General features: G+C 39.7%; 1 protein-coding gene and 1 long non-coding RNA gene across 8 annotated transcripts in view; one reads left to right on the forward strand and one right to left on the reverse strand.

The window, feature by feature from the left end:
• Nucleotides 1-22963, reverse strand: part of LOC117148804 (eye-specific diacylglycerol kinase) — a 107585-nt gene that overhangs the window by 66371 nt on the left and 18251 nt on the right. The window lies entirely within an intron of this gene.
• Nucleotides 6210-21267, forward strand: LOC117148815. 2 transcript variants are annotated; one of them, XR_004459937.1, is made up of 3 exons: nucleotides 6210-6452; nucleotides 9688-9872; nucleotides 21169-21267. It is a non-coding gene; the product is annotated as an uncharacterized LOC117148815 (long non-coding RNA). The 2 variants fall into 2 exon arrangements; XR_004459936.1 differs by having other exon boundaries at nucleotides 9688-9868.

Genomic DNA, 22963 nt, shown 5'->3' on the forward strand with positions numbered 1-22963 from the left:
GGTATTTTTTTTCTTTTTTTTTCTTGTATATCCTGACAGCACTTAATTCATTTAAATGCCTCACAAAGTGAAATATACGCGGCTTCCTTCGCGTTCGGTTTCAGTGCGGTTTGTGCGCGTTTTTAAACGCATCGTAAATTTGTGCTCATTATGTCGAGAAGCGAAGGAGTGCAGAGGAGGAAAAGCATTCGCTTTGGCTTGACTTAATTAGTTCCACGGGATATGTCCCCCCTTGTATAATACTTATAATAGTTTCCTTTTTTCGTAACCCATTTCGATGCCCCATCAGACTAATTAGCCACAATATCAGATAATGAGCTTAAAATATTCTAAAGGAAAAGGGGTAAATTATATTGGGCTATATTAACCTCTTTCAAATTTCTAGTTTGCAGCCCACTTGTTAAGTCGGTTCATTAAAATAAAATAGTTGACATTTAATGACATTTTTTCTCCTGCCTTGAAAATAACTGGCAAACGAATGTCAGATATTTGAAGGCTGCACAATCGTTACAGGATTTAAAAAGTGACCTTCGATTTTTAATTTCCTTGCAAGCATATTCGGCGGCCAAATCAAGTTAAAAGTTTATCAGACCGCAACAGGTGCCACGCCCACTCGAGCGTCGTCGCCCATCGCCAAACTGTTACCATAATGGACAAATTAGTGGACCTTCCTGCCAAAAATCCCTGTTACCTTTTCCCCATTTTTTTTTCCTGTGGCTGCATGTGGGCGTAATCAAATGGGCGTGGATCAAAAAAAAAAAAAAAGAACGAATTTACTGCCAGACAAGCAAAACAACATCGTGAAAAGTCAACAGGCAACGAGCATGCGGCAGATTCAAAAATGAATTTCCAGGAACCTTTCACCGCTTCACAGGATATCAGACGGCCAAATTCGGAAGGTAGTGCCTGCCTTTGAGGCATTTTTGGTATTTTTTCCAATTTTTTTTTCTTTTTTTTTTCCTTCTGGTTTCTGTTTTTGGTCGAGCGACATACACACGATAACCAAATATGGGTTTCCGCAACTCAATGTCCTTTTAAAGTTCGCAAAGGAATTTGAGGACAGAAATTGGAATCTCATTTTATATGGTTTTTTTCTGATTTAATTGGGATTATTGAGTATTACAAACTATTTACAAGAAAGCTTTATACATTTTAATAACAATTATAGTAAGTTGAGCTCTGTTCTGCGAGATACAATCGCACATCAGCATTTTTGTTTTCCACCGAAGCCTTTGCAAAACATGGGATAATTAGGACTCTCACTTGCCGACAAGTTAAATACCTAATTTAATTGCTTCTCTGAAAGTCATTGTTTACGCGCCCTAATGGGAAATTTAATCCTTGAATCCTCCCCCCTTAAAATGACTTTCGTTTTGGATAAGTGATTAATTCAGCTGTCTACTGAATTGAAAAAATATGTTAAAGCACTTTAAGCCATTTATTAAATAATATTTTTTCTGTGGTGTAAGAGTATCGGAAGTTTCCTGCCCGACTTTTGTCACCTTGTTTGCGTTTCGGTTGCCCTTTTATTTTTTTGTGATATTTTGTTATGCCATTTTTTCGCTTACTTTGCTTTTTTTGCTTTTATTTACAGGTAATTTTTATGCCATTTTCCCGCTCGCATTTTTTGTCATATTATTGTACTTCCCTGTGCTTTGTTGTGTTCTTGTTTTTCCGGGAGTTTTCCCCCAATTTACAAAAAAAAACTTTGCCGCTTGTTGCGTTGACTTCGCCAGAAGTTGGCGACTTTAAGTCTAACTTTAAGATGTGCAAATGCCGCCGCTGCTCACTCACATGCTGAAAAGTTGGTCGGAAAATTGTAGTTGGCACTGGGGGGACAATGTACGTTCTCATTGCGCGCTGTAGGAGTGTAGATTTTTGTGAAAAACACACACACACACGCACACATGCAATGTGCAATTTTCCTTCAGCTCAAAATATAGAACAAAAAAGAAAGAGAGTATGGATAAAAAAAACAAACCCCACTGGCGAAATTTTTGCGTTGTCGAGCTATGCGTCAGACAAAAGTTATTAAAAAGTCCGACTGAAGGTTTATATAGTATGTATATGGCGTATATACGGGGTGCACAAGTTGGGGAAAAGGGCCGACAAGTATAAAAACAAAAGGAGCGCAAATCCAGGGAAACCTTGAAAGTAATTTTGCTTCCTATTTCCCACAGGATTCACTTTCATTCATCTTTCTTCTACGCCGGCGAGCTTTAATTTTGCTCTAGATTTTTTCTTTGTGCGGCATTAAGTTCACTTTAAAATATATTTAAATATATTCTTTGTTTAAAATTGGCTTAAAGCCCTGAACGTTAGTAGCTCCATTTTTCTGAAGTCTTGAATTCTTTTTGGACCACAATAAATTCCAAACTATATATTCAACTATTTTTCTTTGTGCAGACAACTCTTTTCCATTCAGGAACTCAGACTCTGCTGCCAATTATTTTCAAAAGATACTTGAATGGTGGAAAAGTTTGAAAAACTCCTAGTTTATTTGCTCTCAACTTGCACATATTTTCTTAACTACTTCAAATTTAGGCACCAATTATTTGAAAGCCCCCTTTTAAGGAACTCTACAACTTTTTGTTCGCAAGGACCTTTTTCGTTTTTGTAGCAGAAGAAGATATTTAATATAAATTAATTTAAATGTATAACTATAATCTTGAAATAACAAAATAACCCGTGGGAAATATTGTTTCAAGTGCAAAAAGTCTGCTAACTTGTTGCACAAAATGAATTCTCATAAGAAAAACAACGTGAAAAAAACGTGGGCCACACACAAGGAAGCTTGTTAAACTTGCAGCGGCGAGTGAAAAATAAACTTAACCGAAAAACTTGGCAACCATAAATCACAATCACGACCATTCTAGCTGCAGTTGGCTAAAAATTGATAGAATTTTAAATTTCATCGTGAAACTTATTTGTCGTCTATTTTCGTTCACAATTGTTCGAGGCCCCCTAGTCAACGCTTTTCGATCCAAAACCAGATCCAGAACGAAAAATGGTGGCTATGATGGTTATGGGTTTGGGTGAAATATGGGATGGAAAACTGGCTGGCGGCAAGTTTTCGCTTTGAAATGGAAATTGTGCAAAATGTTGGGCGGCTGTCTGGCCAGGACATTGAATGAAAACAAAAGTGCTGGCAAAAGTTTGAACAGCAGCTGACTGCCACCCCTTTCAACTTGCCATCATTTTTGCACAGCGAACGGAAGAAGAATGAGAGGCGACAGATGAGGCCACACAAATAGCGCAGAAAGTGCAAAAGTCCAAGCTAAGAAAAATACTAAAACTCCTTTCATTACGCACATATTTTCGCTAAAATCTTGTTTTTAACATTAACTTATAATTCTAAGTGGAAGGTAATAGAAATGTTAACCTTTAAAGCTTATAGCTATTAGAAGTTAAAATTTCTTTTTAACTGTTAACAACACTTAAGTGCAGTGTTTGATTCAACTATTTTAAACCAATTTTAAAAATACATTTACACGTTAGCCAGTGTTGTCGCACCAAGAAGGGGAAAAAAGAGAATGAAACGAAGTCAGATGTGATTGTGCACGAGGCGACAATGCATCAAAAAGGGTCCTGGTTGAAGCAAATAAAGGACGAAAAAACAGCCACTCCCACAGTTGCACCTACACAAATACCAGCTCAACAATCACACATACAGACACACACACACTCGCACAATAAGGAGGAATCAAATAAGCTCTTGGCAGCTATTTGAGAAGCGTTTTATTTCCTTTGGCCAACAAAAGGAGTGCTTTGCACTGAATTTAGAACATCACAGGGAGTAGAACAAATAAAAAATGAAATGTAACTTTAGCCACGTAAAGTTTCAAGCTGCATAACGCTTCGACTCAAAGCCCAGCTTAAATTGCAGGCAAAACTCATATTTCATTTGAAAGTTTCGTCCTCATCTTGTATTTACCCCAAATAACATAAATTCAGCATATTGCTATTGAAATATTCCATTAGTAAATTAGTTGGCAAATTTAACTAGAATGAACTGCTGCTTGTTCACCTGCTGTATTTTATAATTCATAAGACACATTACCCGTAGATCAAGAAACCTGACTTTTATTCACAATATTTTTTTTTTTTTGGTGACAATAGGGCCAAGCAGTGTGCGCGAAAGAGACGCCAGTATGGTGAGGGAGAGAGAGAGAGGGAAGGACAACAGATGTGGGTGGCAGACAACATTTGGTATATTAGCAAAGGAAATTAAAGTACAAATCCCTTTGGTGACACTAACGGCAACCGTGATGCAGACAAAACAAACGAGAGAGACGGCAATATGCAACGGCACGAAAGAGACGGCATGTGGGACGCGCGAGGGAGATGGGGCGACCGCAGACTATAGCTAGCAGTTCAGCGACTGCGGTTGGCATAAATAACATAAATTAAAATACAATAAAATAGACAACGAACCGTTGTTCCCACCACATTTCAGCAAGCAGCTATTTCTTCCCAGAAATCCTCGTTTCTGGCATTGATTGCCTCCGTGCGAGTTCGTTGCTCATTTGACTTGTCAGGCGAACTAGAGTGAATGACTTCTAAATTGCGAAAAATAAGACAAAGTGCTGGCATTACTATGCACACACAAGCTTACAACGTGGAAAAACGTGCGAAATCCGCCAGACACTTGAAGAAAAACCAGTTGCAAAATATATCTTTGTTTGGGAAATATTTTGGAATATTTGGATAAGGAAAGCATAAATCACTAACGGATTTTGGTAAGCATGTTTGTAACACTACTTTTTTTCCAGTGCCTACACATGTTTTTATCGCAGCATTTAGCCCGCGGATATTTTGCAATTTGCTGCACTCCATCATTCCACTTTGCCATTTTTGCATGGAGCCATTAGCAAATAAAAAAAAAGAAAAAACCGAGCCAAAGGAAAAACAAACAAATTTGAAAAGCTCTCGGAAAAGTGAGTGTGTGCGGAATATAAGATACTGGTTTATAAATGTAACTTTTGGCGATGTTCGAGGATGCTTGGCAGCGCATTTAAGTACTTTTTATTTACCTTGAGACCGGGTGAGAGTGCCTGGCAACTTTGGGCAACTCGGCTGGGGAAGAAATAGCCCCAGTTAGGTGGTAGAGGGTATTAAAAGGGTTTCTTTGGCTGGCAGCGAGGCAAAAATGAGCTCACTTAAAAGCCATAAACAGAAAGACAAAACACCTTACGTGATCTTGGCCCCGAATAAAAATAAAAACAGAAGGAGCTTTTCTGAATATTTCGAAGTGTCCTCTTTTTTAGCTCGGCAATATTTGTATTTATGCACTTTTTTTTTTTTGCAGCGCAGACAGACACGAAATAACAATGAAACTAAAAACTTAAAACTGTCTGTCAACTTGCCAGGATATCAGCAGACATTTTAAGGACTCCCAGGGAGCAGCAGCGTACCAAAGGCCAAAGACAAATGCTCGTGTTTGGAGGGACGAGGACTGCGCAAATCGCTTTAAGGGGCTCCTTTGTCACTTATCGGGTCAAATGGACAACGAGGTCCCTATCCTGGGCATCAACATGTCACTCTTGACCCCTTTCGACTGGACTGGGCGGATCGACCATCGGCGGCAAATGAACTCTGATCTGAACAAATGAACTTTCAACTCAATCAATTAGGAGACTTCGGACGATTTAATCGAAAAATCCAGTTGGCTACCAAGTACGTACTTGGGCTAACTACAATCCACATCAATGGCGTTGTAATAAGGCTTTAATAAGGACTACATTTTCAAACATTGAATTTAAGACCGCCAGAGAATATATACCCAAATGTATTTCACCCGAAATTGGTATTGAATTAATAGCTGAAAGTCAAAAATGATGTTAAGTCATTTTCCAAGGAAACTCTTCCACCCTGCTGGTGGCCAGAGGAAAATCAAATTTGGCATTTAACTAGGCATTACCGAGATGTGCGTTCGACTAGCAGCAACTCCGGTGTTAAGGACAAACTTTCAGCGAACAATTTAAGCCAACCACGTTCACGGCCATCACATTGGGAATACCCATCGAAGAGAAGGGTTCTATGTTCCTGACTTTCAAAACTCCCAGGAGTTGGGTGGTGGCGGGGGTTAAAATGAGTTTTCAACTTTCTGGCGGCGTCATATATTCGCTGGAAACGTGACTTCTTAACCCGTGCGTTCACCTGAAGACAGTGAGCCACCGTGAACCCACCATGATATATATGAGCCTTGGAATTGCATTGGCAAAGCCACCTACTACCGACTACTGCATTCATCTTCATCTTGGCCCGTTTCCTCACATTTCTTCCCCCCAAAGAAGTTGTGCTACTTCTCTGAATAAATGATGCCACAAGCCGCAAAGAGACTTCACTTCAACTTATCACCAAACACGTGTATGAATATTTTTAGAGCCAAGCTCCTAATTGGTTAGTCCGAGCACACGAAAACAATTGAACTTCGGCAGCATTAAGTTCTTGTAAGTATCAAAGGTGTTTAAAATCATGCAACAGTAGATACTTAATCCGACATCCCTCTTGTTGCACACTTATGGGCATCTTAACCCCTAATCACTTGTGCTACCGAGAAATCCTAAATATGGTGTGTAAAACTCAAGTGATGGATTAGAAATTCTACGCAGTTGAGTTGCCATTCAACCGAACCCATCCAAACTGAAACTTCAAGTGCGAGCGTAGTGGCAACTAATTGCTAAAGGCCAAAAACCGAAGGACTTGTGTTTGCTGCACAGCATTAATTGCAAGTGTTTTCCGCAATTGCACACTTACCGAAAACCTTGGGTTATTTGCCACGGGTGAATGCGCTTTTTGACCTCATGGAGTTACAGCTTCTTAATGGGGATCGGAGATGGGGCAATCCCAGCCACTTGACACGTGTGCTCCTTCAGAATAGAGGAAGTGAAAGTGGTTGGGCGGATTGGGACTGGGATTGGGCGTTTGGCATCCGGGTGGTTGCTGATGGCTTGGAAATAATCAGGGAACGTGCCCCAGATTTCCGGCATGCGGAGAGTGCTCCTTGTGCGTTTCGGCACACAGATATATCCCATTTTCCATCATTGATGATTAATCAGACATCAGCTGGTCGTAAGCGTTGGCAAACGCAGCCTCCCTTCAAGATTTTCCTGCCTCCCGCTACCACTGCGATCATAATGATGATGCGGAATGGTGATGCCAGCCCTCCGCTGCCTTGGTAGTAAATCTGTTTCGGTTGCTTCATTAAAAATTAAACAGTGCGGCAATTTGAAGCTGCCAAACGATGGCAAAAGGGGGCGGGGCCATTTGCATTAACATCAAATCAAAGCCGAAAGCAAAGAGTGTTGCGTACTTTAGGGCTTTTAATAAACTCAACTCAACTCGGCAGACAACGCGACACAGACAAACGACTACCGAAAATTTTAATAAAGTCTTCTTGGGTTTACAGTCTAAGTCTCAGTCGGTTTCCCTTTCCCGTTTCTTCTTCTTCTTGCCCTCTGCCACGCCCACTGCGGCTGTCTGGGCCGCCCTGCTCTACTTCATTTGCAGTGTTGCATAGTATAGTTTAAAGCATCTACTCGTAAAAAGCAGTCAGGATTCATATTTACAAATAAAAAAAGTGGAAATCAGCTAAGCTTAAATAAAACAAACTTTTTTGCTACTCTCTCAGGGATTTTAATGTACAAAGTGTACCATTAATTATAGGAATATTGATTTGATTTAAATATGTAGCTGAAAAATGCGAAGTATAATTAAATGTGCAATTTAAATATTATTCAAGGCTGATAGATTAACAAAAGAAGCATTATGTTCTTATATATTAGATGTTTCCATTAATATAAAAAATCCGATTTATGATCAATCAAATAGACCAATCAATTAAAAATTCATTATAGATGAATTCATCTTAAAAATAAGAATAATCCAGATATTAACAAACTTCTGTAGATATCCATGAATAATACTAGTGGCTCATCCATCACAACATATTCATAATACCCGGCGATTATAGTTAAGCGAAAAATGCTTACACAAAATTCATTGGAGCATTAAGTGCTCGAGCTAAAAGGAAGCGGCGAAGAAGAGGAAGATTTCCGGCGAAATGTATACACAAGGCACACACATACACACAAATAGAAAATTATATATGCACATTACAGCGCAGATTTTGCCACTTGACACAGCAGGCAAAATCGTCTTTATTCTTTGTGTCCTTTGTTTTTGGCAGCTACTGCTTATTTTTTTCTAGATGTATATATTTACTTGTATTTATTTTTTACTTTTTTTTTTTTGCTGCTTGGAATCTTCACCTTCATCTCCATAAATAATTCAGCTAGCCGAGCAGAAAGTGAGTGACAAGACAAAATCTTAGACCTTTGGTCATAGTTTTTTCGTTCATCTTCTTCGAATTTTCCCGACAAAAATGACGTGGCCACAGGACGCGGCCAAAAAGCGTCTATCACAGTGGGCCAATTGCCTAAGGTCGAGCCGAAAAAAAAAAAAAATACCCCAATGAGTTGTTAACATATTAAGGAGATTTCACTTAAGTACGCACAACAACCAACATCTTATTATGTGAAGCCCCAGCAAAAGTTAATGAGGAGTAACCCCCCGAAAAAGTAGGCAACACATAATACTGCGACGTTGTTTTAGCCAGTCGAAGGCGAAGGCTGGGCCACATGAAATGTGTTTCAAATTGCCCATAAAAGTGTGTCAAAAAAAAAAAAGAAAGGGGAGACCAGAAGGCACGACATGTGTGCACATTAGAGGGTATTTTAATAAAGTTCATTAGTTGCCTTCAATGGCGACAATATTGCGAAAACTGCCAAAGAAAATAAACAAGGATACAAACTTCCGAGTAGGTAGAATTTAGTTTTTCCCAGCAAGTTCGTTGGTTTTTTTTTTTTAATAAACTTATGTTTTTAATGTTTAATGTATGCGGTAAGAGTCAAAAATCCCAACAGAAAGTAGTACTATTTAATTATCCTGGCTTCGTTGTGCCAAATTGACTGTGTGTAAATTAGCCTCGGAAAATATGTTCAGCTTAATGGCAACAGTTCTATTAGAAATGATTTATGAACTGAGCAGGACCCACGCACAAATCACTCGAGGATTCGCGCATCCTAACCCCTTTTTTTTTTGAGAGTTTTTCTGGAAAGGTGAAGGACATGAGTTGGCGAATTTCCGGCAAAAACGAAGGCATGTGTCTGTGAATTTGCGCTCATTTGTGCACAACGAGTGCGTGCTCTTTGGGGCGTGGCTGTCAAAGCGGATGGAACGCACTTACACCTTATGCCCACTATATACTATATACCATATAAAGTACACCCTAGTAAAATAAAGAAAAGAATATACAACCACACACATGAGTTGGCAGCTGAATGGGCATATTTTCGGCATGATTTAACACTTAATTAGCAACGTTTTTGACTCGAGTGTCGCCCCATCATCATTGTCAGTGGCTTGTGGCACACGGGGCGTATGAGTAATCGCCATAAATGTTATAATCAAGCATAAGCACACATAAGCGTTACTACCCAACACTGGTGCACCGGAAAACTAAGCTCAAGCTTAAGAAAACTAAAATGGAAATGCTTTGAAAGTAAAGGTTTTCATAATTACTGTAATCTTATATTAAACGTAATAGCTGTTTATTTAATTAACTAAAAGTTGTTATTTTGTGCGGGTTTCTCCTATTTATCTGCTATTTTCGTCTATTTCCAGCTAATTATGACGCACTTTTTCTCAGTGCACGCATCCCTTTTTCCGGAGCCAGCTGTGTGAATTATTAAATAAGCAACATGGCGGACAGCAGAGAAATAATGAAAAATAAAACCCAAATGTTGCATACTTCTCAGGCTGAAGGGATTTCTACCCCTCTCTCTCTCTCTTTTTGTGCCTGAGTGTGAGTGAGTATTTATGTAAAAAGGTGTAGGTGAGTGTGTGCGTGTGTTTTTGTGTTTGTGAACGGATTTTGTTTTCGGTTAACGCTTTTGCAAGCGGTTCCGGGAAAGTAATCGGTTCCTGATGGCCAAAAGCTGTCGGTGAGCAGAGATTTGTTCTCGAATTTACCATATGAGAACGTACAGTACTGAGTTTTTGGTAAAGAAATGAGCCAGTTACTTGGCACAAATTCACTGGCAAATCATTAAGTTGAACTATAATTTCTCTTACTAACTGCAACACTCTTCGCTTTGGCATATCTTTTGCTTCTTGTGCAATTAAATGAACAGGAAAATTAAAAAATCTCTGCAAACGGAAATGGAAAGTTTCTAACGGAAATGCCAGGGCACACACACACACAAGCACACACACACACCCATTCCAAATGCAGGCAAATGTGCAGGAAAAGCTCTCTGTGCGCCGATGCACACTAATTAGCCAAGAATTTCCATCTGAAATTGAAATCTCATCCCCCTTCGGCAGACGCACTCTGCAAAGTAGCCGGAATATTGCTTAAATATTTATAATAAATGCATGTTGTATAACATTATATTCCTTTTATTTTTATTCACTCCAATTCCGCCCCCCGCCCCACAATCCTGTATGCAAAATAAATAATTTCATTTGACTTGCAAATGCTGGCTGGCTGCCACGCAATGCCAAGCTACTCTCAGCTGAGACCCAGGGAGCTCAGGCACTGAGCCGACCCATAATGCCAGGCATCAGCTATGTGGCCATAGCTATAGCAGCTATGAATGGCTTGGGTAGCGGCAACAACAATCCGGCCAAAGGAAAACAATGCCAAGAACAGTGCAAACAGAGTGGTAGCAACAACGCATATGAATCGAGGGAACAACAGCAGCCAAAGGGGCAAAAGGAATTTCCAAGGCAAAGGCACCACCTCAAATACCCTTTAGCAGGGATTTTTCAAAATTAAAAAACCAAAAAAAAAAAAAAAAAACAAAATACAGCAGTGGTAAGCAGGAAGTTCTCTCCTCGATTTTTGAAATGAATTTTCCAGCATGTGCAATGCTTTTCTTCTCCCACCATAAGACCCCCTTTGCAGGGTATCGCTTGACAAACAAAAAACGCTGCCACACTTTTCCGCACTTTTCCCCACTTTTCCGCACTTTCCCTCCCCCCCCCCCTCGCTCTCTCGCTTCCCGTGTGCCGTCTTTTGGCCCTCAAGTGCAACACACTCGAAAGCGTTGGCACTCAGAGTGTTGCCTACTTTTAGGCCACGAGGCAGGACGGAAATGGCGGGCTTTTAAAGAACGCAAAAGCCGGCTAACTATAAAAAATAAGTGCAAAAAAAGAAATAATTAACATAGCATAAGGCCAGCGCGAACGCTGTGTGGCGAGAGTGCGATAGCTTTCAATGCATTTTCAATATATATTCATTAAAAATTAATTAACGCCAACCAACTCCATCCGCTGCATGACCTCAAGTAATGTCATTTTAATTTGATATTTACAGCCGGCGGTGAGGGCACTTTGCTTGGGCATACGGGGCACCGGAGGGCGGAATGACTGCAATTTGTTTACATTCTATATATTTTTAATGTAATTAACACACCGAACATTACACTCTATCAACAACAACAAACAGCTGCGGCGGCGGGGGGCGTTAAAAAACGCACCCGAAACGCACTCAAACCGCAAGCTTTTAATTAGTCGCGCGCCAAGGCAACGTTCGGCATCAAGTCAGCAAGTTTTTAATGACACAGGAAAATGGTCGCTGCATTTTGCCATCTACCCTCATTTTCACTAAACGCTGACCACGAAGATCTGGCCAAGGCTGGCGGTGCAAATCGCAGCATTCGCAGCAGGCGAATAATTTGCTCAAGTTGACATCTTTGCCGCCAAAGATAAATCGGAGAGCTGAGCGCTGAGAGCTGTGTGGGTGCTAAGCGACGCAAGGATAATTAGATAGTCACGCGGAAAAGTTGGAAACTCAAATGGGATCCGGGTAAAGGCGTTTATTTATAGGAATTTTGCAGTTTAAATGTGTGACAGAAATACGACAAGTTCTTGTCGAAAAAGTTTGTTCGCAAAGTGCGCAGAAATGATTTAAATTGTTTCCTAAGCCGACGTGGCAACCCTTAATATGCTCTATTCTGTCGCCATTTATTTGATTTATCCTAATGATAACAACTTTAAGTAACGCTTAAGCCATAAACCATAAAACTATCAAATGCTTTACTCTAAAACATGACAACCCTGCGAGACTGACTGAAATCCACCGAGGGACAGCTAAGCGCAAGCGACTGAAAGCCTTGTGAATTCCACCATTAGAGCGCGTGGCAACCCTAATGCATTCTGAAGTATTTGCGGTTCACTTTTGGCGATGGCGATGTCGCATTCGTCAGCGTCAACTTAACGCCATTTTCCTTCCACCGCGCCGGATTCGTCGGCATATTCGCCGTACAAACTGTGCTACTACCACACTATATGTACTATTGTTGGTCTTGGCGTTATCCTTATCCTTATGCTTATCCTTGCCACCGTGGCGGCTGTCGCCGCTGTTATCCAGGCTGTCATATTTGCGGCTCAAGTGCTGCACTTTGTTATTTTTAGCATCGTCGTCAACGCCGTCTCGGCCACGCCCCCACCAATGGTCCGCCTCCAGTGCTTCTGCTGGCAACTTTCTCGCTTTTCTGTTTATTGACGACGCAGCAAAATTGATGATGCAAATATTTGTAACAAGCATTGTTGTGCCAACCCCCCTCGTGGGCCCAGCAATCAATCCAAAAGGAGAAACTTCAAGAAAAAACAGCAGATCAAAGTGAGGAAATTGCACTTTGAGATACATAGATACATTTTACCAAAATCAATTTAAGTAGGATATATCCAAAGCCTGTTGCAAGTGTTGCATTTCATTTCAATATGTCTTTTATAATATATTCTATTAATTTTTGTTTCAAGTGTAGCATTTCTGGCCATCTCCAACCATTTGCAGTTATTGCACTTTGTCTGTTTGGCTTTGGATGTTGTGATTAACAAGTAAGCTCGTGGCTTTCAATGCCTTTTCCATCGCCATACTTTCCCCGCACTTTTTCCCCCGCCGCCGGCAGCAGACGGAAAAACAAAAACAATAGCAATAACAAGTACAAGAACAAGGGTAGCAATTTGTGGCAACAATGAGTCTGGGAAACTTGGGATCACTGTGCACAGTACAGTAAGCCCTGTCTTGTCTCTTAATTCTATTTGCCGAATGGCAAGTTGTACTCTGTTTGAACAATCAACAATGCGACACGACGACACTTTAAATAACAATAAACAATCCCAGAGATTGCCAGCTAATTGGACCAGATTTAGTATTGTTTGCCCATTTTTGCTGATAATAGCGATTGGCTTTTTCATTTACCTCGAGCCATCGGAATTTTCGGGAGCAAATGCAATATTCGAATGTGGCGAGAAAATGGAAAATGTTCGATAAATATGGACAAATCAAAGAGGCGGGCGAAGGAATAAATTATAAATATTATTCTACACAGCCAGCAATTACAATACATCTTGGGGTGAATTATTTTTGCTTGCGCGATTTGGCAATTATTTTGCCAAACGAAAGAGAATTCCGCAATGCCATATAATTTATCATTTTTTATTATGGCCAAATTTATGCCTTAGCTGTTATTAATTGAGAATCGTTTTAACGCGAATTTGTCAATGTTAAATGTTCACTTATTTTCCAATTGTCTTGGAATATTATTCATATTAAATAGGTTTTAAAATAGAGCTACGTTTATAATGGTTTCAAATCGTGTTATTTTCAGCAGCCTTTAATTAGAGTAATTATATGTTTTTTGTTGGAAAATAATTGTGCTGATTCGATTTTCTCGTTTGATTTTGGCAATTAATCCGCAATCTTTTTTCCCCACCGAATGAAAACATTCCCGCAATGCGATTTTGTTATTCCGAATTATTGATCCAATAACAATTAATGCCGCTCACAAGACGTCACACATTTGCCGCCGCCCTCAATCCGTTTGCCCTCGCATTTTCCGATATATTTTCCCCCCATTTTCATCATTTTCATTTCCATCGTCATGGCTGGCAGTTGCCCCACCAATCCAGCAATCGAGCAATCCACCCATCGACCAATCCATCCATCATCCATCATCTAGCCGCAATCGAAGCGATCTGTCTGCATTGTTTTGCCTAAAAATAAACATCTTGGCTCCCCTCGAATGCGATCTTTTAAGAGCCATAATACGAGTATAGTTATAGTATAGCCATACTATAGACATCGTACAAACTGTTTGGCATTCCGTGTTTATCTATCTTTGTTTCGTATCTAATCACGTCACATTTTAAACACCTGGCGGCGTTGTTTTGCGACCAATTTCGCCAAGATATTCGTGTTTGGTTTTCAATTTAAATTCGATTCGATGCTGCCCTGCAGTTGTGTTTATTAATTTTAAATTATTTCTCCAAGCCCTATTTTTTTTTTTTTTGCCAACTTTGTCATTTTTGCATATTTGTAATACTTTGCTATTTTACTAATCAATTGCAGGCGAGAATTTGTGCCTTGCATAATATTTAATTGGATTTTTGTCACTGAAGCGTTTTTCACAATTTGGTGTTTTTAATTTTCGTACGTTTTTCGTGTAGCCAGGGAAAAAACATGCGAAAGTTGAGAAAAGCGAGCGATTTTCGTGCCAATTTATTGAGCGTGCGAAGATTAAAGGCAACAAGTTCTCACAAATCTCGCTGCAATTTCCTACCAAGCAACCCACCCCCCCACACCCCTCGCTGCTCCCACAAACGATAATTAATGTCGATTTTAACACACATGGGCATTTCGGGCATTTAATAGACCCCAGGCGTCATTAAAACAATTTAACTATGTGCATTTAGCCTGGTCCGCAAAACGATTACAAACTGTCCAAATGGAAAAGTTCAAACGGTCAAATGGTCAACGGGAAGTTGATAGATTACTAGCTATGCTAAATAAATACTAATTTTATAATAAAAAAAAACCAACAAAATGGAAGTAAAGCCTCATAAATGTCTTATTAAAAGTAAAAAATATTTTGAATTAAAATTCAAAAATCACATAAAATTTTCTGATGCAATTATTTAGTGCATCAAAGCACTAAAATAACATATTTAAGCTGACTTAAGCTGTTTGCTCACATAACATCGAGGTGACTTCGAGTGTATGTAAGCAAATAACCATTTTCATTTCGAACCTTTGCTAGTTATTAAATTCGAATATCAGTCGATCCCAAACCAATCAAAGTTTGCTACCAAGACAAATATGTATGTATGTGGTCAACAGAAATGCACTTTGTCAACTTGGAGTCTTTTAATTAGAAAAAGTTGCCGCAGGCGCCAGCAACCTCGCAACCTTGCAACCTTGCAACCTTGCAACCTTGCAAGTTTTCCATGCCGCATTTTCAATTTACCAAAGAGCAGATAGGGATCAACAAAATTCGAGTGGCAACAAAAATGTCATTAGACAAACATAAATCAGGCCAAAAGTTTGCCACATCTGCATATAAACATCTATGGTTATATTGAAGCCCATTGAGGCATCTATAAATTTTCATTGAGAGCTCGCCAAGTGCTCATCATAATCATTAATTTGCATACTTTTTTCGTTTGTGGGTCGTGCAACATGTCGTATGAGCAATGTTTTGCCAGACTCAAAACGGCGGTCAATGAACGCAGCTCATCATCATCATCATCATCATCATCGTGATGCTCAGCATGACACGCCCGAATGTTACACACATTAAAATAAAACTCACATTTGTCATTATTTTCTTTTGCCTTGGCATTGACAATGGTCCACAGCCCGAGTTTTCCCCGCATTTTCCCCCTTCTATTCTATATTTTCTATTTTTTTTTTCCCCCGCTTTTCTTTTTCCGTCGAAAGGATGCCCCAAAGTTCAACTGAACTATTTGGCGAACAAAGTTGGCATCGGGTAACAGTCGTAAAAAGGGAATTGAATGCCTCTCCCACCCAACAACTTGCTGTTTATTTTTATGTTTCAATTTGTTTTTACACATTTTATTTGGGTTCGGGCTAGATGAAAGTGCTCAATTTGGATGCAGGGGAGAAGGTGCTTGGCTAGATTTTTGCGGTCAAAAAATAAACGATTTAAATTGAAATCAAAAACTATTGGCATTGGATCCAAAATGTGGTTCTATGTAATATTAGTTATGAATTGGTAATTGTAATCAAAAAAAAAAACAAAATATATCCGATTATCATAATATTAGCTCAAATTTAAATATAATTTGATTTGAACAAAAAGCACTTTATGTACTTAACAAGCATAGCTGTTATTAGTAATATTATATCGAAAACCCAGTGTTGTTTTATACGCGAAAATAAATCAAATCATCAACTGTGTTGCCATTAGAAAAGCAAACGTCCAGCCAAATAAAAAAAATAATCTTGCGACAGATAAGAGGAGAAAAATAAAACCGAGAGCAAAAAGTGGAAAAGAACGAGTTCAATGCCTCGTAAATCTTTTTCGCTTTATATGCGACGACCACCCACTAAGCCAAGTGCCACGCCCCCTCTGTTAGGGCTGTTAGCCCGGCCTTAATAGTGGCTAGCTGGTAAAACAACTGCAAAAGTAAACAGCAGTCGCAGCTGTCCTCCAGTTAGCGTCCTTTGATAGATGGCCAAAAAAAAAGAGAGAAAAAACGGTCAGAAAGAAATCCAATCGAAGCGAATTTGTGACGACATTAAGTGGGAGAAATGCTGGTCGAGTGTGACTAAGCTTTAGCCTATTTATGGCCAGATTTATGAAATGTGTCCTTGGGAATTGGGTGGAGGAAAAATCAATTTTCCCACACTGATCGTTGAATGTGTCTGCTGTTGCAATTGCAACATGAACGAACTCGAGCTAGAAATTTAAGTGGCTTCTGCTGCTCAAGAAATAAAAATAAACAAGTGCTGTGCAAATAATAAAGCTAGTGAATGAAAAGTTCAGCGAAAGATATTGAATAAGTTTGGTCGGAAAATGCGACCCGCTGCATCGATATGAATATTCATGCTGAAACTTGGCCCTTAAAGTTATTTGCATAAAAAAATTGTTGCGTTATTTAAGCCACAGCAAAAGGTTATGGAATAATTAAAAATTACAGGCGGCCAGTTTGATGGTTCCTTTTTTTTGTTATTCAATATTATTTTAACCCTTTTCCGAACTTTAAATCAATTTGCAAACAAGCTAATAAAACACTTGCAAACTTTTCGCATCAAATTATGTGAACTACAATTTATTTCGTTGCCTCTTGCATTTGTTAAAGCGGAATGGAAAATTTCTTAAGCCAATTCAAGTAAATTGCAATGCAATATGCATCTGCATTACGACTAATTAGCAAAGTTCCGGCCTGACAAAAGGGTATGAAGGAGGGGGTGGGGGAAAGGGTGGGTGGTCAAGGCCGGACAGGGAAAATCGGAAAAGCAGAAGTTGAAGCGGAATGCGAGAAGCAGCCGAAAGCAGAGAACAGAGAACAGAAAACAGAAAACAGTCTTATCTGGCTAAGCAGTTTATATGCAAATTTTATGAGCTGTCAACGTGGCCAAGTGTCTCGTCGTGTGCTTAAGCCCCATGCAAGAGATCTCACTGCGTTGGACAACAAGGGTTAAGCCAGGAGCACGAGCACATGGTCTGCAACTGGACCATGGACGCAGCGCACAGTGCTGGGCAAGCGAATAGAGCCAAGAAAATACAAAAAAAAAAAATGGTTTGCTCCAACACTAAGCGCAAAATACTTTGTTCTTTTTATTTATAATTAATTTTTTTTTTTATTTTTTTTTTTTGTAATTTTCATCATGAAATCAAATTCACTAATTAATTTAGCATTCTTTAGGGCACATTTCTTGATTAAACTCCACTGTACACTTCTGCTTCAATTATTCATGCCATCTAAGCAAAGAAGCAAAGGTCAAGTGTGCGTATGTGTTTGTATGAGTGTACGTGTGTGTGTGTGTGCTGATGTGAACGTGTGGGTATGGCCATGCAATTAAGACCCCTATGCACGACGACAAAGCGCCAAAGACATGGGACACATGTGTATAGAAATTGCTTTGATGAAAATATGCAAAAATCCCGACACATTTTCGCATTTTCGTTTGTTTCGTCTGCCATCGAAGCTGCAGATGCTACCATTTACCTTCCACCAATCATTTTCGGCTCCCAACCCCACTAACTTTCACATCAATGGTCGGTCGATCCATCATCCTTTTTCATGCGTGAAAATCGTTTGGTGGTAATAATATAAAAACAACTTAAAGACGTTTAGTGCTCAATTCAGTTGAATTTTATATGTTGCAGTGATTTCAAATGAAACCTTTAACAAGCAACCGCTTTTGTAGTAAAGTATTTGAAAGCTTTAACAACGAGTAACCACATTTATCAATATTTGATATCGTGTTCTTTTGCGAAAGTTTATTAAAAATCTATTCTTCAATTTGAATAACCCTTTGTGTGTCGAGTTGCCTGCGAACCGCAAGTGGCCCCCATTTACAACGCACAAATGGGCAAATAAAAGCCCCGAATAGTTGGCTTTATTAGTTCGGACTTTCCCAACCCATTTTCCCCGAACAAATTTCCACATTTTCTTGGGTCAGAAACCACAAAAAGAACAACGCGGCGCGTGTCAATGACTCCAGTGTAAATAACAATAACAATAAAATGGGGATAGAGGGTGTTGCCTTATTTTATTTCACTTTTTCCCGCCGCCTTTCTGGTTCTTGCGGCTTCCAGTTGCTTTCAGTTGCTTTTAGCCACTGCAGTTTGTCAAAATTTCAGTGAGTTCGGGTGTTTTGTGGCTTTTGTTTGTTCTGTGCTAACCGAAACCAAAAGCGTTGACAGCTGTCGTGGTGGAAATGAAGCACCTTTTTCCACTGGGAAACTCACTCGGTGGGTTCGCAACAAGAAATGTTTGCACTCGCAACAATGTTTGGCAATCGTTTGAGCAGCGCCGATTAGTGGATTCACTCAATCAGTTGCAGATTGCAGTCGAGATTCGAGCTGCAAGCTGTTGGATGCTAGATGCGAGATGCTCCAGCATCGAACACATGGCGTATGCGTAATGTCGCCCACATCCCTCCCATGTCCTTTGATTTGGCGAATAGCCCCTATATGTCTGCACCTATTTGCATTTATCATTGGCAGGCAGTTGGGGATACAACAACACCAGTCGTTACAGTGACAACACTTCTGCATGCAAATATATCAGACGTCAGCCCCATGCTGGCAGTTAAGCACATGTGCCGTGTCGTCCTGGTTCGCCTGGATATCTCCGCCCCCGTCCTTCGGCTCCTTAGATCCTCCTCCTCCTCCACCCGCTTGAGGGGTTTCCTGTCCCTGTTGTGGATGACTCCTCTTCGCCAGCTGCTTAGCGGATGAACAGTGAATGGCAAGTGAATAAGGTATACTCGCCATTTATAGAGAACTATTTAGCGCAAAAATGTACGAGTACTGAGATAAAGCCTCCAAATTAAGGGAATAATTAGATATAGATTTCATTTCATTCACATGTCATATTACTTTATATTTGCAACTTCAATATGTGAGCATGTTTCAAGCGATTTCAAAACTAAATGCACTTTGCTACCTTGAATGTGAGCCCTCCGTTTAGTTGAAACCACTTGTAATCCCCAAGCGTTGGTCGATGTATGATTGATGGGACTTTCGGCTGTTTGGCACCACTGTGCAGGGTGCACCAGTGGGCGCCATAAAGCGCACAAGTGCCAAATTGCTTAGGCAAACTACGTTAGTTATTACGGGCGACGGTTGCTATGTTTCAGGCGACTTGGTTACTTTGGGCCCCGTTCACTTCGATTCGATCCTTTGGCTGTTGCCGTTGGCACTGCTGTTGCTATTAATGCTGTTGCCATGGCCTGTTAAAGACTCATAACTTGGCTTTAATGTTGCGCATACGTATCGAGCATACGCCATGTGTGCCGCCGCCGCCGTCTTGACAAGAACATAAATAGCCGGGCCGAAAACTGGGGGGGCGGTATACTACTATTTGGCCGAATGTTTACCCACCGACAACTGTCAGTTCTCCGACTGTCTGTCTGTCTGTCCGTCTGTCTGTTTTCTTCGGAGCAGCAGCGGCATAAGACCAACGATGGATAAACAAAAGAGCGAAAAACAAAACCCCAATTGGCCGGAGACTCAGCTCCCTGACAGGCTAAAAGCTCAGCCGGCTAAAACACAGAAGCAGCAATCACTTAACTCTTGCCCCGAACGCACACGAAAAGCCCCTTGATTTTCCACCTGCAATGCCAACACTTCAACATTGGATTCCACGCCCCCAATTTATCCCTTCTCCGGCAAAATACAAAAAAGGAGAAAAAAAAGAAAAAAAGCAGAAAAAAGTACGAAAACCAACCAAGAACCAACAATGGGTTAAACTTGAGATGTGAAAGCAAGCAAAGTAGGGATAAAGTGGCTGCCATGTTTGGACTGCCAGCATCGTATTCAAATTCTAGTTAATCACATTTTGTGTACACCATCCTGAAACAGAGCTGCTGTCTTAAAAATGGAAGTACATACTAACGCCAATCAAGGTAATTTCATCTTTTTGTTTGCTTAGCTAAAACAATTTTGGCACTATCGCATTGAACTTACTAAAGACTTTAAGTCAAGAAGTTGGCTTATTTACTCTAAACCCCTCACATGGCTTAAACTCCTTTAAACGAAAGCCAAGCTGCAGGATTAGCTTTCAAAAATTTTGATTAATAGCATCGCACTCGAAGTAATCCCCATGGATCCGCATATAAAACCGTATCGGCGATACGATAACAATGCAACTGATCCAACTGGAATCTAGATGCGTGCGGCAACATTGTTTTCCACTTAAAATGCCATCAGGTAGGACTTCATTCCACCGCTGTCGTTCTGATATTTTCCATCATAATATTTATTTAGCCAAATGCCCCCCAAAGCCATGTTATCAATACACCCCCCACCCAAGCTGCCACACAGAACAATGATTGATGGTGGAAATTTGTGGGGGTTAAAACGGTGAATAAATTACCACACTGGTTGGCTAATTGGGTTGCAATGCAATTCCCATTCGACATCGAAATCCCCAAAAATGTTCAAATGGCAATTTCTATTAATTAACACAAAGCTTTTGGCAAAAGGAAACACCTTTACAATGCATATACAATCTGCAATCAAAATGCGATGCATACGTGTGTTTCAAATAGCCCGCGGTATCTTTCGACCATTTTCATTCTCTTTTTTTATTTTTTCCCTTTTTTTTCTATTTTGTTTTCAGTTTTTATGTGTATTTTTATTGGATTTTATATGCGCAGCACCCCTGGCTCACGAATAAAAAAGCGACAAGGAATGAAAATTGAATATTTTATGTGAAGTGAAGCAAACAAGAGCAAAAAAAAAAAAAAAAAAAAAAAATATATGGATCAACAATTGAAACATCGCATTTTTATATGTACGCAAGACAAATGGGGAGCCATTTCTTTATTTCAGAAACAAACAAAGTCGCAAAAAAATCTTTAAACAATTTCAAAGCACACACATTTATTATTACTTTGGTGATTTAAAATGTAAATTTTTTCGCATTGGTTATAAAAATAAATTTAAAGTTTCCTTGCTGAAATTTAAATTGCATATTTACTTGGTTACCGCGACGAAGTGCCTTCGTTGAATGCAAACTTCGGAGGACAACAAATGTGCGGAAGCACAAACAGGAGTGCCACGTATACGCCACGTTGTCTGGCATTTTCCCGTTGCCGGGGAAATGGGAAATCAAAGATTGCCGACCGCACAAGAGTGCCGCCTTTCGTCATTACGTTATTTTCGCCATTTCGCCATTTCGCGCTCTTATGTCAGAGAAAAGCCGGTCACGCGCCAATACAAGAGCTGCAACATCCTCCAGCATGCAGTTCCTTAAACGCAGCGATTAGCAAAAGGACACGTACGAAGGATGCGTGTGCGGATGTCGCTGCGGATGCCAGTGCGGATGCGAATGTGGCAACAAGTTCGGCTAACGAGGCTGGCCGCCGACAAGAGAACCCAAAATCCTCAACCAGAGTGGCCTAAAAACCTAAACCGCTCGCTGTGGCCAGCAATTTTTTGAATGAATGGCATCGTTTAATACAATTCAAGACCACACGGCGTATGCGTAACGAGTTTGTTTTGCCGTGCGATCACACAAAAAAACGAATTTCGAACCGAAATTGCAGACGATTTTTCATTAAATCATCTTATTGGCACACAGATATTCGAAGTGAGGGACACTCAGAGACAATGGGAATGTTGGTAATTGAATTTAAACTGAATGAAAAGCGTAGCGAAACATTGCAGGAATTTTATTCAAAATTACTCATTGTTGCACAGACATTTTTGGAGCTCCAGCTCTACCATTTTCAAATAATTCCTGTTTTAAACTTAAATATATAATAATATATTCAAGCATCACATCAGTGGAATCTTGAAACTTTTTGTAATCTACAAAATGCATTTCTATTTTAGATATTCCAAAAAAATCTCATCAAATTCAACACAACAAGCTCAGAAACGAATTCTCGATAATTTCCATGTCAGATTTTATTAACTGAAGCATACAAAATTCTGTGAAGCTTTACCTAAACTACCAATATTTGCCCAAATTTTAGCTAAAACTTTAAATAAATCTGGGAATCCCCATTTGAAGACTAAATATAAAAACGTTTCCTGAAAACCACAACACAAACACGCTCACAATCACACGACAAATAAACTCTCACCATCACGAAATTAATCAACAAATTTTCCCAGGAAATTTTTCAATGAATTTGAATAAGTCATTTCATATTTACCGCTTCGGTTTACCGCTTCAGTTTTTCATTTCAATGGAACGCACTTTTCAGTCGTTCGAGTCAAGTGAAAATTTCGTGCACATTTTTGCGTGCTTTTACACGTTAACAGTTAGGATTCAAAAAGCACAAAAACGGGATCTTAGTTTTATAGTTAGTTTTGAGTTTGTATCGTAGCTTATTTATCAAGTATTGTGTAAATACTTTGGAATATCTTTGAATATTTTCGAATATTTGTACAAGTTAATATAGTTT

This window comes from Drosophila mauritiana, chromosome X (genome assembly GCF_004382145.1).
Source record: "Drosophila mauritiana strain mau12 chromosome X, ASM438214v1, whole genome shotgun sequence".
NCBI lineage: Eukaryota > Metazoa > Arthropoda > Insecta > Diptera > Drosophilidae > Drosophila > Drosophila mauritiana.